General features: G+C 46.0%; 1 protein-coding gene across 1 annotated transcript in view; it reads right to left on the bottom strand.

The window, feature by feature from the left end:
* The window catches only part of sema3b (sema domain, immunoglobulin domain (Ig), short basic domain, secreted, (semaphorin) 3B), a 47512-nt gene extending 37710 nt beyond the window's left edge, over positions 1 to 9802 (bottom strand). The window contains exon 1 of the mRNA XM_057040784.1: positions 9314 to 9802. The gene's annotated coding sequence lies outside the window, so the exon portion shown is untranslated. The remainder of the gene's footprint in view (positions 1 to 9313) is intronic.
* Positions 9803 to 15474: the final 5672 nt, after the last annotated feature.

Below are 15474 nucleotides of genomic sequence, written 5' to 3'. Positions count from 1 at the left end.
AAATGTGGGTGACAGTTGTCATATGTCACATCCTGAGAGGGAGGAGCTGCCTCCTGGATCCTTTTGAGGGGACAGGGTGTCCAGCTGACGTTGAACCCCTCAAAAACTGCTTCCTGCCCATGTCCTTTGTACAAGGACCTGTGTAGCGCCACCCTGACCTTGAGCTTGACCTCTTCCTTCAAGGTCCAGCTTTAGGTGGAGGTCCGTCTTCCCTTCGTCGTCTCATTGATGGGACATAAACTCCAGATCCTTGAGATCTGGACAACATTGTCCCCGGCTGCTTCCTGTGGACAGCGGGAAGACAGAATCTGCTGCCGGGGTGTTAAAAACGTCTTTTTTTTCCACCATGGGGACACTTTCCTCCTCTTTCCTTTCGGTTCTGCGCCACAGTCCAACCGTGGTTGTGCTGTTTTCCCTGATGAGTCTAAAGTTTCTCCTCCATCCAACTTGGGGAAATAGTTCCAGAACCTCCCCGGCTTGGCGCCGAGTTGAGTTTCACACAGAAACTCGGTGGCGAAAGTGGTGGTCAGCGTTTCAAGCGCTCCCTCTCCTCTCTTTCTCTGCTATTCTTACCTCTCCGCGTCTCCTCCTCGTGCTCGTCCTCCTCGTCTCTCCCTCTACTTTGACATGTTCGCTGGGCTTTTATTATTTAGCGTTCGCCAACCGCAGAACACAAGACCTCGTCATGCGCACATCGGGACGCGAACACACATTTACACAACAGGAAACATATTTCTCAACGCGCGCGCACACACACACACATACACACATCTGGGCTTGATGCCGTGGTATACATGAACACGCTGCCGACGTCTCTGAAGCACATTAGCTAATGTGGGGGGACGGCTGGGCTGATTTACCAGCTAACCTAATGACTATTTCATGTAAGGATGAGAGGAAGAGCAGCGAGGAGGAGGAGAGGCAGCTCCTGCTCTCCGTCGTTGTGTCGTTCTTTATATAAAAAGGGTCCTTCCAAAGTTTACATCTGATCACAGCATGGAGGGAGGTCAAGATGAATCAGCAATGAAAGTGGTTGGAATTAAACGTTGTGACCTTCTGTTCGGATTAAAGTTGAACTGGATTAACCTTTTCTGACCCAAAAGATTAAAAAACATTGAAAAACTTTGACGGTATGAGCACTAAGAATAAAGCTCGACGTCCAGTTAACCCAGATTCTACAAACGAATACACATTTGGCTAGATTGATCATCCCAATTTACAAATGTTTCTCATGTAAATGACTATATTCTCCACATATTCCTGTTTCTGACTACCTGAACTGGTTAATTATGCAAAACTGAAGCTGTCAGATTGACAACACAGGATTTATTACTCACACCCAGCATTCAGACCCAGTAATCCCCCATAACAAACTGACTGAGAGTCCTGGAAACCAGTGCAGGTGTTTCTGGTGCTGGCCCGCTCCACTGGTTCAGTCCGACCCACGGTCAAAGCGTTTCCTTCAGCAGGGGTCGCCTGAACAACAGCAATCTGACCTCTCTGTTCTTCCAGAACCAGCGCCACAGCTGGAGGTGCAGCAGAAGTTGTGCACGGAGGCACGCCGCCATCAGCAGGAGCCACTGATGGACCCCCCCTCCCCCTCCCCCGTAGAAGCTGATGTAGCCTCCGTTCCACCAGCACAGGGATGCTTTCTCTTCCTTTCTTTAATATTTGCAGCACATTTCTTAATATCGCGAGAACAGAAATTGGAAGAATTTCTCAGTGTGATGGGCAAAAAAGAGAGGAGGAAGTTTGTGAGCAGGGAGGAAACAGTTAAGCTATTTAGGAAAAGGTTGAAACAACCGTCTGGACGTTGTAGTTATTGCTTATGTGTGACGTGAGGGGTGCGTATTTTCATTTCAAAGGGAATCTTCTGCGTTGCTGCTTCAGTCTCCTCCCTCGCCTTCATCGGGATTTGTTTCCTTCTGTCTCATGTCTGTCTCTCCTCCTCTGATTCTCCTTCTCTGTCACATTTTGCTGACTGTTTCTCCCGCCTGTCCCATTCAATTCATCAGTCAGACTCACCCTCCCACCTCGCAGCCATTAAGTTGATGTGGCCACCGTCCGAATTACAAGCAATGAGGAAAGAAGAAATCCAAATTCCATAAATCAACCTGAGAATTCACAATGAAGGGGGGAATATACATCTATATGGAGCACAAAGATAGCTGCGGCTAATGAGGGATGCAGCTAGTGGTATATAAGCATATTGGGTCTGCAGAATAAAAGACTTTTGTGTTTGAAGCCACCCTCAAACCAGCCACGTATGCACACTGGCCAAGGCTTTGTAGCGACAGAATCGGTGGTCACATTAAAAGCTGTGAGCTCTGCTAACATTTCACGCCTGCCAATAAAAACCTTCTCTGTAAATGAACTGTGCTTAGGTTCAGCTCAACACAAGGTGTGAGAGTCAGGAGGAAAATTCAGTCACAAGCTAATCATGAGGGATCGACCATATGCTGAAGTCAGTTATACGTAATTAGGCTTGCCTAGTTCAGAAATTCAATGTATTGTACCTGATCGTGATCCCATGCAACTGTACACATGGGGAAACACCCAAAGTCGCTGTTGCACAATCACTTTTTTGCACAATTAGCACTGACATGACAATGATGCACAACCATAACTGTGGTTACCTCCCACTTTAACAGCAGCTTTAAAGTGAGCGCAACACAACATCACAGCTATTAATGCACTTAACGAATCTCCAGCTAACGGCCTCAGCTGACTTATAATTAGCATCACATGGTTAGCAGCTCCCAACATGTTGTTGCACACACTGTTTTTGGTCTTTTTTACCATCAAACCTCCATCTGGCTCATATCACCAGCTCACTTGAGTTGATTGTGGGGTTTTTATTTGCCACGTGTTCTTAATATGGTCTGAATGCAGGTTGGGCGCTCGGGTCAGTGGTCGAGGGTCTTCCGACTGCTTATTCATGTTAATATCAGGTGTAATAGCAACATATTTCCCCATTTTCTCATTTCTAAAATGCGTCTTGGTCACACCTCAAAAACAATATAGCTTCTTGCAGTGAATTTATATTTCTGGATAGAAGTGTGTGTTCTCCTGTCACTACCGTTAGCCAGTTGAAGAAAATATATGCTACAATACAGCCAAACTGATTTAATTTTCTTTCCTTTAAAGCATCCAAAGCACTGGCTCAGACTACAAAGGCGGCTGGAGCCCATTATGCTTCTCTGATGGTACATCTGTGAAAATTTAAATGCAAAATGCAACTCTGCCGTGCATCCACTAGAGTTACATCAAAAAGAAAAATGTATGTGAGGCAACCCGTGCCTTGTTTTTCAGAGGGAGGAAGTCTTTTCTTACAAAAAAAAAATCTGAAAAACAGACGTGAAAGCGTTCCGCCCTGAAAAACTGAGGTAACAGCGCCCTACGTGTCAAATGTCTTTTCCAGCGAGCTCCCCTAGCGTCCATCCGTCTGAAAATACCTCAATAATAGCCACAGCAGACTCCTGATGCTGGACTTGCGTTGCGTGCACAAGCTGTGACTTTAGCGCACGTGGGGCAGCTGTCGAGACCTGACCGCTCCACCTCCGAACACCATTAAATGATTTCTGGAAGGACTACTGTTAACTTCAATCGCACGCAAACCTCATCACAATTAAAGTCACATGCTTTAGATTTGTGATGCGTTCACTGACACACAGGCAGCCTCATTAATTCCAACACACTCACACATTAGCGGAAACTTTGTACAAACCTCTTTCTTTTTTCTTCTGCATGCTGAAAATTCTCCAAATCACAAGCTGGGAGACCTTATAAAATATTTCTCGTGATACCATCAATAACGGAGTGTCTTTGTTCTCCAGCTGCCTGCTTCGGTGGCGGGACGGGAGGCTCGGTTTATAGAGACACACGTGTGCACGTACACACTGAGACACACCCATCGCGGTCCCCAGGTGCAGTTCATAAAGATGGAGCCTCTCTTGAAGGTGAACCCCATAGTGAGCGAAGGCATAATAACTCTCTCCCCCCACCCCTTTCATGCATTCTTTTGTCTCCATTCTATCCAAACGTAAAGAAATCGATCGTTTTTAAACTGTATCCTTTTACAAAGCAAAAAGCAGAATTTGAACTGTAAAGAATTTAAAAAAAAAAAAAAAAAATCGCAAAAAAGAGGGGGACGATTTGATAGAGGCCGAGGGCCTGGAGAGAGGGGGTGGAAAGATGGAGGGATGTAGCTTTTATCTGGAGGAGGGAAAGCCAAATTAGAAATGTGGCATGATCCCCCCCTCCTGGGACTGAGGCAATTAGCCTGCCCAGAGGAGCTGCCAGGAGGCTGGGGTTGGGGGGGATGGTGTCAGTTTAAAAAAAAGGGTGGTGGTTGCGGTGGAGGGTGACAGCGTGGGCCAAGGGCGTGTGGTGGATATGAAAGCAAAGTGGCTCATATAAATAAGACGGAGCGCTGCAACATGGAGCCCGCTGTGCGCCGTAATATGTAATAAAGGATGAGGCATTGTGTCATAAATGCAGGAACAATCTCCTGATTCCAGATTAAAACTCCCCTGGATCAAAAGAAAATAAAGCGTCAGTTTAGAATAATAGAATTAGGGTGTTTTAAGTATGTGGCATTAAAAATAAGGCTTTCAAAAGCGCCACAGGTCTCTGCTCATCCTCTCCTGCAGCAGGACTGAGGGATTCAGTACAATTCCTTCCTTTCAACTTTAAACTTTCAATTATTCAGCTAAAAGCTGCAACATCCCCCAAAAAGGGAAAGTTGGACTAAATGGAAAACTCTGCAAGGAGGAGTGTGTTGTGGTCGGTGCAGATGCACAGCAGCTGCACTGTAAAGTGAGTGTGGATGGGGGGGGGGGATTAAAATTGCTGCCACACTTGGTCGTTTATCCAGAGATAAAAGCAGCAGTGAAGTGAGTGAAGGTACGTCCTGATTCGGAAGGAATCAGCGCCCACGTTTCTTTTGCTTTCATTTTCTGTCTGTTCCGTGATTCATGAGCAGCTGCAGAACAGCAGTAAGCAGGATTACAGGTGGGGGAGAAAGGGAGGGGGGGCAGGTGAAGGTGGGGAGCAAGAACGGAGGAAAGGGAGGAAAATAAAAGTCAGCAGACACAGCCCAGGATATCTAAAATGTGGGGGAAATAGCAAAGATGCTGAGAAACAGGGAAAAGTCAATAAAGAAGGACCAAATTCAAACTCCAAGTCATAACTGCTCTGGAAGCTGGTCTGGGCCTCTCATTAGAGCGGGTCTGTCCCAGTCCAGCAGGCTTGACAGACAGACGAGGTGTGAGGAGGAAAACCTCCCTCCACCTCGGCGAGCTCACCAGAGAGCTGCAGGATCATCACCGGTGGCAGCAGAGGGAGGCAGGCGATGTGAGTGACAGCTTCAAGAAGGCAGCAGGAGGACGGGGAGATTTACCGTACGGGCTCAGCAGTGTGTCACCAGGCAGCCAGGCAGCCAGGCAGCCAGGCAGCCAGGCAGCCAGGCAGCCAGGCAGCCAGGCAGGCCGGTGACGCCTCTCTTATCTGACAGGCACACTGCAGAACAGCAAAATCCCTATATAAGCCCCTCCAGCACTCCTCTGAGATATTCTGCGTGTGTGTGTGTGTGTGTGTGTGTGTGTGTGGGGGGGGGGGGGGCGGGGGGTTGGTGTGCGTGTAGGGACCAAATCAGTTCTAAAACTGTGTGTGTTGGTGCGTTTCTGTGTGTGGCAGAGAATGTTGGGGATCTCGTTATTTTTCGTGTCTTCCAGTGTAAAGCTGCCTACTTCTACCTCCCCTTCAGCACTGTGCGATCACTCAAGGTGAATGGACAGGACACACACACACACACACACACACACACACACACACTCACACACTCACACATCCTGTCCTTCCCAATTTTCCTCTCTCCAATGCTGCACTGGCAGAACTGCTCATCCTTCACCAGGATGACCTGGAATAGCACTTGTGTGTGTGTGTGTGTTGTGTGGGGGGGGGGGGGGGGGGGGTGTAAATTCACTCATGTTTTCGGATCCAACTCTGTTCGAGGGGCTCAACTTTTAGGCCCCACAACGTGAAGAATAATTAAGATGTAGAATTAAGTTAAGGTTAATGTGTGTGTAGAGATTATCCTGGGATTAGGGCCAGGTCAAAAGGGAAAATGAATGTTAATCAATGGAAAGGCCTGACAAAGACAGCTGCACCAGTATGTGTGTGCAGGACAGAGAAAAAGAAAAAAAAGGGGGGGTAGGGGGGTGACCATTTAAGGCAAAATGAGAGAAGAGCCATGTGGGAAGCATCCAATCATATATACCTTATTTATAGCCCATTTTTAGAAGAAAGAGACATGTTACTTAGCAAGTGTCACATCTTCTTTTGGGACACAGAGAGGCAGAGTGATCCTTCGTGTTTTCTGTAGAGGATCTCGTCTGTACCTGTGACACTGCAGCCATGGAAGAGGTCCTGCAGGGAGGCTGATATCTACACTCTGGTAGGTTTCACATGCTGTCTTAGAGAGTTTCAGCTTTGAAATAGGGAATCCAGCCATCATCAGAGGTGCTTCTCATGCAAATTTACATTGAAAATTCTTGTGAGTCTTTAAACATAAATAATAATCACCTCAGAATCACTAAAATGACCCGGTGATGTTAAAAAGAATCCAGCTCACTTTCTCAAAGAACGTTACCTTAACCTGTTGTGGAGGTTTGCAGCGACTCATCATCCAATTAAGAAAAATCATATGCGTGTTTGGATGGGTGTAGAACGCTGCATTTTCCAGCCGGGTGAACAGAAATTCAACATAAATGATGCAGAGACCCTCTCCTGTTGTGTACGCGTCTCTGAGATCACGTCCCTCATTTCCGATGCTTTGAAATCAATACATTTCCCACCATATATAGAAGAGGGGAAACAAAAAATGAATAAAAGAAAGTGATGAAATTTTGATGCTAACAGCCTTTTGCTTTTTATTTGACAGAGGGAACAACCCTCGCTGCCGTCTGTCCCCTCTGGCTATACTGTATGTGAAAAAAGTCAATATTTCAAGAGGGCAGAAACTTATTAAATATTTCAAACAAAGAAATTCTGACGTCCTCACACACTCGTCTTCTCCCTCTTGCTTACTCTGGCCCTCCTAGCATCGTCACTTCTATCCCATATTTTTCTGTATTTTTCCAGTTTTAAACAAAGACAGAAGCGACGCTAACCCAGACCCCCCCGTGTTCTCCAACCGACGGCCCTCCTCACGCGTTTTTCTGCTGATCCGGTGGAAATTTGAGGCTGAGGAGAGGGTTACAGTGAAGGTTAATGGGTTTTTCGGTCGACGATGGGTTGAGCTGGGGGTTAATGGTTTTCAAGGTTGGGCAGTGGATCAGCATATGGCCGTCTGAGGCACGGAGATACCTCGATGTCCGATTCATCATGACGGGACAATCAGCAAACCCACCTTGAACCCATGGAAGCTGCCACATATTTAATAAATGTCCACTTTGCTGTTTCTCAATGGGTGCGAACAAGAACCAGCGGGACCTTTTTGTGGAAGTGGTTGTTTTGTTATATAAATTTGCATTAGTTTGGAAGTGTTTAAGCGTGTTCAGGTGTAATGACTGGAATTAAGGTTTTTAAAAAGGAGAACTTTGGAAAATCCAACTTAATTCGGGAAGAAAAACATCGGGTTTTTCAGCATAAGAGCATCATCCCAAAGATCTCCTATGGGAAAGATGATCAAAAGCACAGACAGCAGAAACACAAGGGCCTACTGGTGTGATCTCAATATTTAAAATGATTTATTAGCATCTAAATTTAGTTGCTAATCCCACTGTGTTCTGCATGCAAGAATGCATTAGTATAACGGGACACACTGAAACCAGCCACGTATAACATTCTAAAAATAACAGTGTTGTTGCTGGAATAGCTGGAAGATCACTTTTAGGTTTTTCAGTTCCAGATGCGCAGATGAAGGGAGAATCTCAACTGTCCTGAAATACTGGATTTCCTCCTCTCACTACACTACAAATAATCTAAAGCAATGGTCTTATATTTTTTTTAAACACTCTGAACATTCTGAAAAGAACACTGTCTTTAGTTTTTGGTACCCTTGTTGCCCTAAATTACCCAAAAGTTTGTGCGGGTGGTGAAAAGAGTCTCTGGAAAACAACTTCTGCACTTCAGAGGGATGCTGCAAAAGTTTAGTTCAGCTCAAAATTAATAAATAATCTTAATCTCTGGGCTCTGTTTTGACTGCACGTCTTATGTTCTTCTTGTAAAAGAGCCACCCGACTGCATCCAGTCACGTTGTAATCACATCACATCCAAGTATCACGTAACACATCTGCAGAGGTCAACTGCGTCGCTGCACGCTCCAGTGGAATGATAATGGGGGCTTTTCCGTACAGGTTGAGGTGTTTTTAGGGCGGAGCCGTCATAAAGACCAGCCTGAATCCGGGATTACGGGACTGAATAGTGCGATGATGGACAAATTGCAGGCCTGTGAGCTGAAACAGCCCTCTCCCTCACTTCCTCACACAAAATTGTGAGGTGAGAGCTGAGGATAAGGAAGAAAGAGGCAGGTGAATTGTTCTAAAACGGGGGTGAGGGAGGAAAAGAAAGAGCGCGGAGGAGAGATAATGAGAGCGCAGCCGAGTGGTGCGGGATAAGCCCCCATCATTAGCTGCGGGGTTTCAGAGAAAACCTGCAGAAAAGGCAGAAGTAAATGAGATTAGAGAACAAAAGTGGCGGAGTGGGGTGGGATGAAGAGCAGAGGGAGGAGTGGAGGGCTGAGACGCACAATAATGCAGGTGGGAAAGGCACCGCGGACTTCTAATCTCCACTGGACACCCGTCCAAAGCAGAAGTCAAGGAAATCATCTGAAGGCACCTTCACACGGTTCAACAGCCCGCAGAAATCAGCATCAAATATCTTAAAAGAAGACATGTGACAGCTCACTGCCACTGGTAGACCACCAGGAAATAAACCAACACTTTCCCCATTCCTGAAAACGGAATAATTAGCGTCCCGCTGTTCAAACACAGCCCACAAGCCCAAGACAATCTTGTGCTACGCGTGCGTGTGCGAGCGTGTGTGTGGCCACACTGTCATGATAACACACACAGGGCAACCATAAACACAGCACAGCTGACACATCCAAACACCTCCGTGAGGTCCTCCACAGCTCCACTGTTCCCCCGGACTCAGGGATCCAGAGCCGATCCCACTTTTATCCCACTTTCTTCATGACATCGTCCCCCTCAGCTGCTCTGCCAACTCTTCAATCACAACTTCCAACAAGCACCCCGACGTGAGAGACAACGAGAGAAAGAAAGAGACTGTCAGGAAATCAGAATCTCACCTTTAAACGTCTCCAAACCGCCGGAGTCCCGTTTCAGTCCTCGGCCGCTCCGGTCACGTCACCCCTGGCAGGTGCCATCACGGCCAAATAGTCCAAGAGCTGGAAGGGCTTTTCTCTAAATCTCTCTCTCCTTCTCTCTCTCTCCCAAGTCTGAAGAAAAGCAACATACGCTGTGTGACGGTGCGTGTCCGTGTGTCTCTGTGTGTGTGTGTGTATGTGCACAACTCCAAAGGTCCTGGAATTCCTGAGTCCTGCGCTAAAGAGCGAGCGTGGCTCAGCTCTCTCTCTCTCTCTCTCTCTCTCTCCTTTCCTCGCCCTCCTGGCTATGCAGAGGAGGAGAAGACAGTCAAGGGGTGGGACAGAAGACAGAAGCAGCTTTCAGCCAACTCTTTCCTTTTCTCTTCTGCCTTCGTCCTCTGTCCTTTTGCCTTCTCTATTGTCCAACTTTTACCCCCCTTTGCCACATCCTCAGATAGCAACTCTTTATTCCCTCTCTCTAGCTCTCTCTCCTTCCCCTGACACACACCCTCCTCTTTCTCTCCGTGCCACTCCCTCTGCCACAGTCCAGAGGTAGAATCACTCCCACACATGTGACACCCTGCCCGCAGTGTCTCTCCCTGATTAGAATTCAGCCTATTGTGTCCTCGCAGGTTTGCTACTGTGAGCCCACGTGTCTCCGCTCCTCCAGCGCTTCTGCTTTCCCGTTTCTTCTTTCAGGCAGGACAGTCTGCAACTTTGATGACGATCAAACTTAATGGGCTTAACGCGCGGGCATGAGATAGACTTGCTCTGCAGCGCACACTTTGCCCCCCCCCCTTCCGCCCGCTTCCTCTTTTTGGAGCTTCTGATTGACTCAAGGTTGAGGTCCTTACAATGACAGCTGCGCTTTAAGGCTCTTTTTCCTTTCGCCTCACAGCTAAGTGAAAAATCGGTTGCGTTCGGGGCTGATGCAGAACAGATGCGCGTTTGGGGTTTTGAGGGAAGGAAGAAAGCAGAAAGGAAGAGCAGCGTTCAGCACACAGTTGCTTCTGTCAGCCCAGCCTCCTCTGGCATGGCATCGCCTTGGTGGCGCAGCCTGTTTCTCTCCCGTTTGGCCATAAATGGTTCTCAACGCAACAAGTTTGCTTTGGAAGATGTCAGCAGTTGCCATTCGGGGAAGACCACGACACATTTCGTTTTTGAGCTGCTCTTGCAAACGAAAAATAGTGAAAACTTTATTTGAAGTTCTGTGTTTAAACTCACAAATAGCATTTTATCATAACAAACTGAAATGCTAAAAGGCTATTTTTTTTACCATGGCTATTCTTGTTTCTTGTAAACAAGTAGCCTCTAAGTATTTTAAAATAATTAAAATCAATCAATTAGGCATCCAGATAATGACAACCTAGGAGCCTACAATAGTTGCTAGGGTATTTGCGGGCAAAATTAGTAGCTTTTTGTAGGCCACGTTGTTGATAACACACCATCGTTTGACCAAAAATAACTTCATGTGGCAAGTGAGCATGGTGAATGTTACAGCAGACAGGCCCCTGAAGTTCTTGTTGGACAATGGTAATATTGGCCACTAGGGGCAGTAATGAGGAAAACGCTATTAAGGAAGCAACTACTGATGTGTATAAACAGAGAATGACTCACTGTTTCTATCGACTGTACAAAAGCCAGTAAAGTCCTTAATATGGCGGAAGGCTTTTTTGCTGTCATCTTGAGCCATTTGCCAGACTAATGACTACGAAGCAGTTTTACTCTGACAAAATAACAAAAATAGAAGCAATACTCATAAAACAGGCAGTCCTGATTGGCTGGATTATATCCTCTTGTTGGAGATTAGATTTTCATTCAACATCTCTACAGGTTGATGAATTAAAGGGCAGACTGAAACAGGTAGATACAGCACACACACACACACACACACACACACACACACCACACACACACACCACACACACACACACCACGCAGCAACGTCTGGCACATGCACTAAGTCTGCATGCACTTGTACTTATTATCACAGGCGAGGAAGCTCGACGCGGTGCGGTATCAGTGACGCATACTTTTCCGCGAGCTATCGGAACAGGGCACAACCTGCTGTAGTTCATGTAAACACACATGCACGCAAACACTAAACAAGCACCCACCCACTTGTGCCGTCTGTCTGGCGTCTTGCTGGCACCATCCAGGCGACCATCTCTAGAGGAGCCAATCACAAATGCCAGTTAGCAGCTTTCATTATCACACTCACATAGATACAGTAGGTCCTGAGAGGGTAGAGATGGGAAGAGAGGGAGTGTGTGTGTTTATGTGTGTGTGTGTGTGTGTATACAGCTGCTGCCCCCACTGATACAGTACAAAATGGCCATGAAATGGGAGTAGATCTGAAAACAAGAACACGATAGGACAATTGAAGTAAACAGACACCAAGAGTGGCATCAGAGTGTGAGCTGCTGATCAGAGATATGGAGTTACATAAGATAAACTCTGGCTCTGTGAATCCCCAACTGTTAGAAACCACCAGGACAATTCCACACATAAGAATAACCACCGGCCGTGGCTAAACTTAGTCATTTTCAAAGTGCTGCTGGCCCTAACCCTACTGGGAGTTTCCATTACAAAGTGGTTGAATTAAGTTATGTTCCTGTAACAGATGTGAGAGGAACTAGAAAAACAGCAAATCAGTCTGAATCCCACACCAAGATGTACAAGCTCTATACAAGAATATCAACGAGCAGGGAAAAATTGTGAATAGTAGGCATCGATGGACGGTCTGAAAATGTCGAAAAACTATGTCAGACTTTTTCACAGAAGACACTTTGAATATTTTTGTCTGCTTTGTAGCACTTTCATGTGCAATAGCAACGCTAATGTTAAAAATACACCCGAGCAAAGTCCTGTCATGAGGCACAGATGTAAGAAAAGGCTGCCAGAACAGAATATCATGCGATATAAAGCTATTATTACACTCTGCTGTCTGTAAAGGATCTAATTTCTCTGCTCGCTTTTACTTCCCTACAGCAAATCAGTGACTATTCCTTCACCTATACGGGAGAGGTACTGTAGCTTTAAATGTCTCCACCTCGGCTCCATGCAGTGGACAATGGTTAATTCCACTCTGTCCTCCCATCGTTTCTTTTCTTTCTTGTGCACATGTGCACCTTAAGCGCTTGGCTGCATGTGTGTGAATGAGATGTGACACCACACATAAAGGCTGAGAAGCCTGGAAAAACTCTCCCATGTCACAGACCGGACACAAGCGTGTCAAAATGTCACGCCATGACAACAGCAACACCGCCACGACTCCCCCACAGTCCCGCCAGCCTTCTCGTAGTTTCCATTGCAAAAGAAACACACACACACACACACACACACACACACACACACACACACACACACACACACACACACACACACATACACACGGCATGCTGTGTGATTTCATTACAAGAAATGTTTGGTTCTGCTGGTGCCTCTTGAAATTTGCAGTCTATAATTTATTTATCGGTTATTGATTTTTTACTCCTCACTGTGTACAGAGGAAAAAACACACACACACTCATGTGCACACATGAGGGGGGCTGCAACCCCTTTCCAATCCACAGAAATACTGTATAGGTTCCAGTGAAGAATCAGATCTTCTTTGTCTCTCTCTCTCTCTCTCTCTCTCTCTCTCTCACACACACACACACACACACACACACACATACTGACCCCGCTGCCTCTTTCTTCTCCCACAGCTAACCTGACTCAAAGAGGCCTGTGGTGCTTTCAAATCCATCCACCTTCATCTGAACGACCCACCACCTCCTCCCCACCCCTGTAAATCCTTCCGCTTCTCCATCATCGCTGGCACACCCCAACCTCGGCTCTGCTCTCCTCCCCTTCACTACCCCACCCTTCTTTTGTCCCTGCCCTCTTTATCCTGACATCATTTGACCATTTTAACCTCATCCCTGCAGTTGCCTTCCATTACTGTACATTTTATTCAATTTATTCTCTTTTCTCTAATTTATTCATACTCATGCATGCACCCTGATTTCATTTTCTGCCCCCCCCCTTCAGTAACACCATAACATTCATAAATCTACCATTGCCTCATCTATCCCCCTTCAATTTATCCTTTATTTCTAGAACAACATCATCCCTTCACGCCTCCATTCCTCCCCCTTGGCCCATCCCTCAATTTCTATTCTCTATTTGTTCAAGGTCTCTGTTGAAAAAGCCACTCTCCTCCCAGGTCCACACACACACATGCACACACACACACACACACACACACACACACACACACACACATTTCTATCTTTTTAAGGACATATTTTTTGATTGACATATTACACTCCCAACCCCTTACCCTGACCCCAGCCCTCATCCCAATCTTACTGTAAACCCAATTTCGCCTTAACCCTGAAAAGTCTGAACCCTTAAGCAGCTCTTTGGAGTTGTGAGGACCAGCCAACGTGTCCTCCCCTCCCAAAAACAGAGCACGAGAGCATTTATGCATGAATCCAAAGATTTCACAATCTCAAATCAAGTTAATAATCATAGTAAAATGTGGACATTTGTCACAAGAACATAAAGTCGAGGGCTCTCACATTGATTACAACAATCACAGGATTTGCATGGTTTCAAGGAACCATCACCAAGAAGGTGCTGGAGGAGAACATCCATCCCTGAATAACCTCATTAGAGGTTGTGACTCATAACCTGACGGTACCATTGTTGTAAAACTCACTTCCTCTCGCCTTCCCTCATCTATCCTTTTTACCCCTCAACCCAACCTTGACGCGTCTGCTCACATAAATATTTCATATCCGCAACTTTAAAAAAAGGCCTGTTATTTTCCACTTCAAAGACCCCCAGGGTGTGAACAACCCCCGACACAGCACACACACACCAGGGGGAAACCTGTATGATAGCACCTAAACTCACACTGGCATCTACTGTATATACAGCATAAAATCATGCTTCTCTCACACACACACACACACACACACACACACCACACACACACACACACACACACACACACAAACAAACACACACACACACACACACACACTCATGTGCAGTGCAGGCCCAGGCAGGTAGGCACACCTCATCAATAATTAAAGCCATTAGAATTTGGATCAATTCGGGACCTCTGACCCCCCAAACACTCCTCTCACTTCCTCCCTGACACAATGTCTCTTGAATCTTAATTTAAGTATAACAGAATATTTACAGAGTCGCTGCACCATCCCGAAATTCCCAGTTGAATATGGCAGAGGCGCAGTGGGGTCAGACCAAAATATCAAGATAGGAGGCAGAAGGCGAGTCAGCAGCCAGGCAGAGTGTAAAAATGAGAACAGAAAATGACTTTTAGTGCAGAAAAAGATTTATTTTGTACATCTGAAGAGTTGCAGAGCAGCATGAGACACACAATTTCAATAAATGTGAGGGTGTTTTCTTCTGTGGTTCCGAAGTGTAAATTTAATACCCCCATGAGAACAGAATGGTTTGGTCTCAGCTGCCACACATCTGTAGTTTGCCTGCTATATCATAATGTGCTCCAGTTGGGGTTTAGTTGACGTTTGCTTTTTTACAGATGTGTGATAATTGGGTCATTAACAATGACACACGCGTGCATGGAAACATTCGCCCTCGGAACACTACACCCTAATAATATGTCAAAGAAAAGCTCCGACAGTGGGACGAATTCATGTTGAACCTAATCTTGTGCAGAATTTCCACGGGATGCGTTTGAAAGGATGAAAAAGGGTTGAAAGGAAAAACCAGGATAAGGGTCAGAATTTTTTTCGGGGCCTTTTATTCATTTCATCCTATTATGCTAAAAAAATGGAGAGATGAAAATGAAGAGTAGCATGGTCAAAGGGGGGGGGGGGGGGATGTTTTCACTATTGTATTACTACAGTATTTGAGTTATCAGTACCGTAAGGTTTTTTTTGCACTTATCAGGAAAAGGTGACGTAAATGTCATTAAGGAGTGTTTTATCTTTACACTTTGCTTCTGGAAACCGCTGGACTGAAGAGGACAAATTCTAACCGACCCATCAAAAACAAGTCCGGCTCCACTATTTCCATCCCACTTTTCCACTCGGTTTGATCTGTTTTCTGAGTTGTATTTTTGTCTCCATTTGCTAATCTTCAGTTCCTCTTGATAAAGCTTT

The sequence above is a fragment of the Takifugu flavidus genome, chromosome 8 (genome assembly GCF_003711565.1).
Source record: "Takifugu flavidus isolate HTHZ2018 chromosome 8, ASM371156v2, whole genome shotgun sequence".
NCBI lineage: Eukaryota > Metazoa > Chordata > Actinopteri > Tetraodontiformes > Tetraodontidae > Takifugu > Takifugu flavidus.
This window is presented reverse-complemented; position numbering and strand designations above follow the sequence as displayed.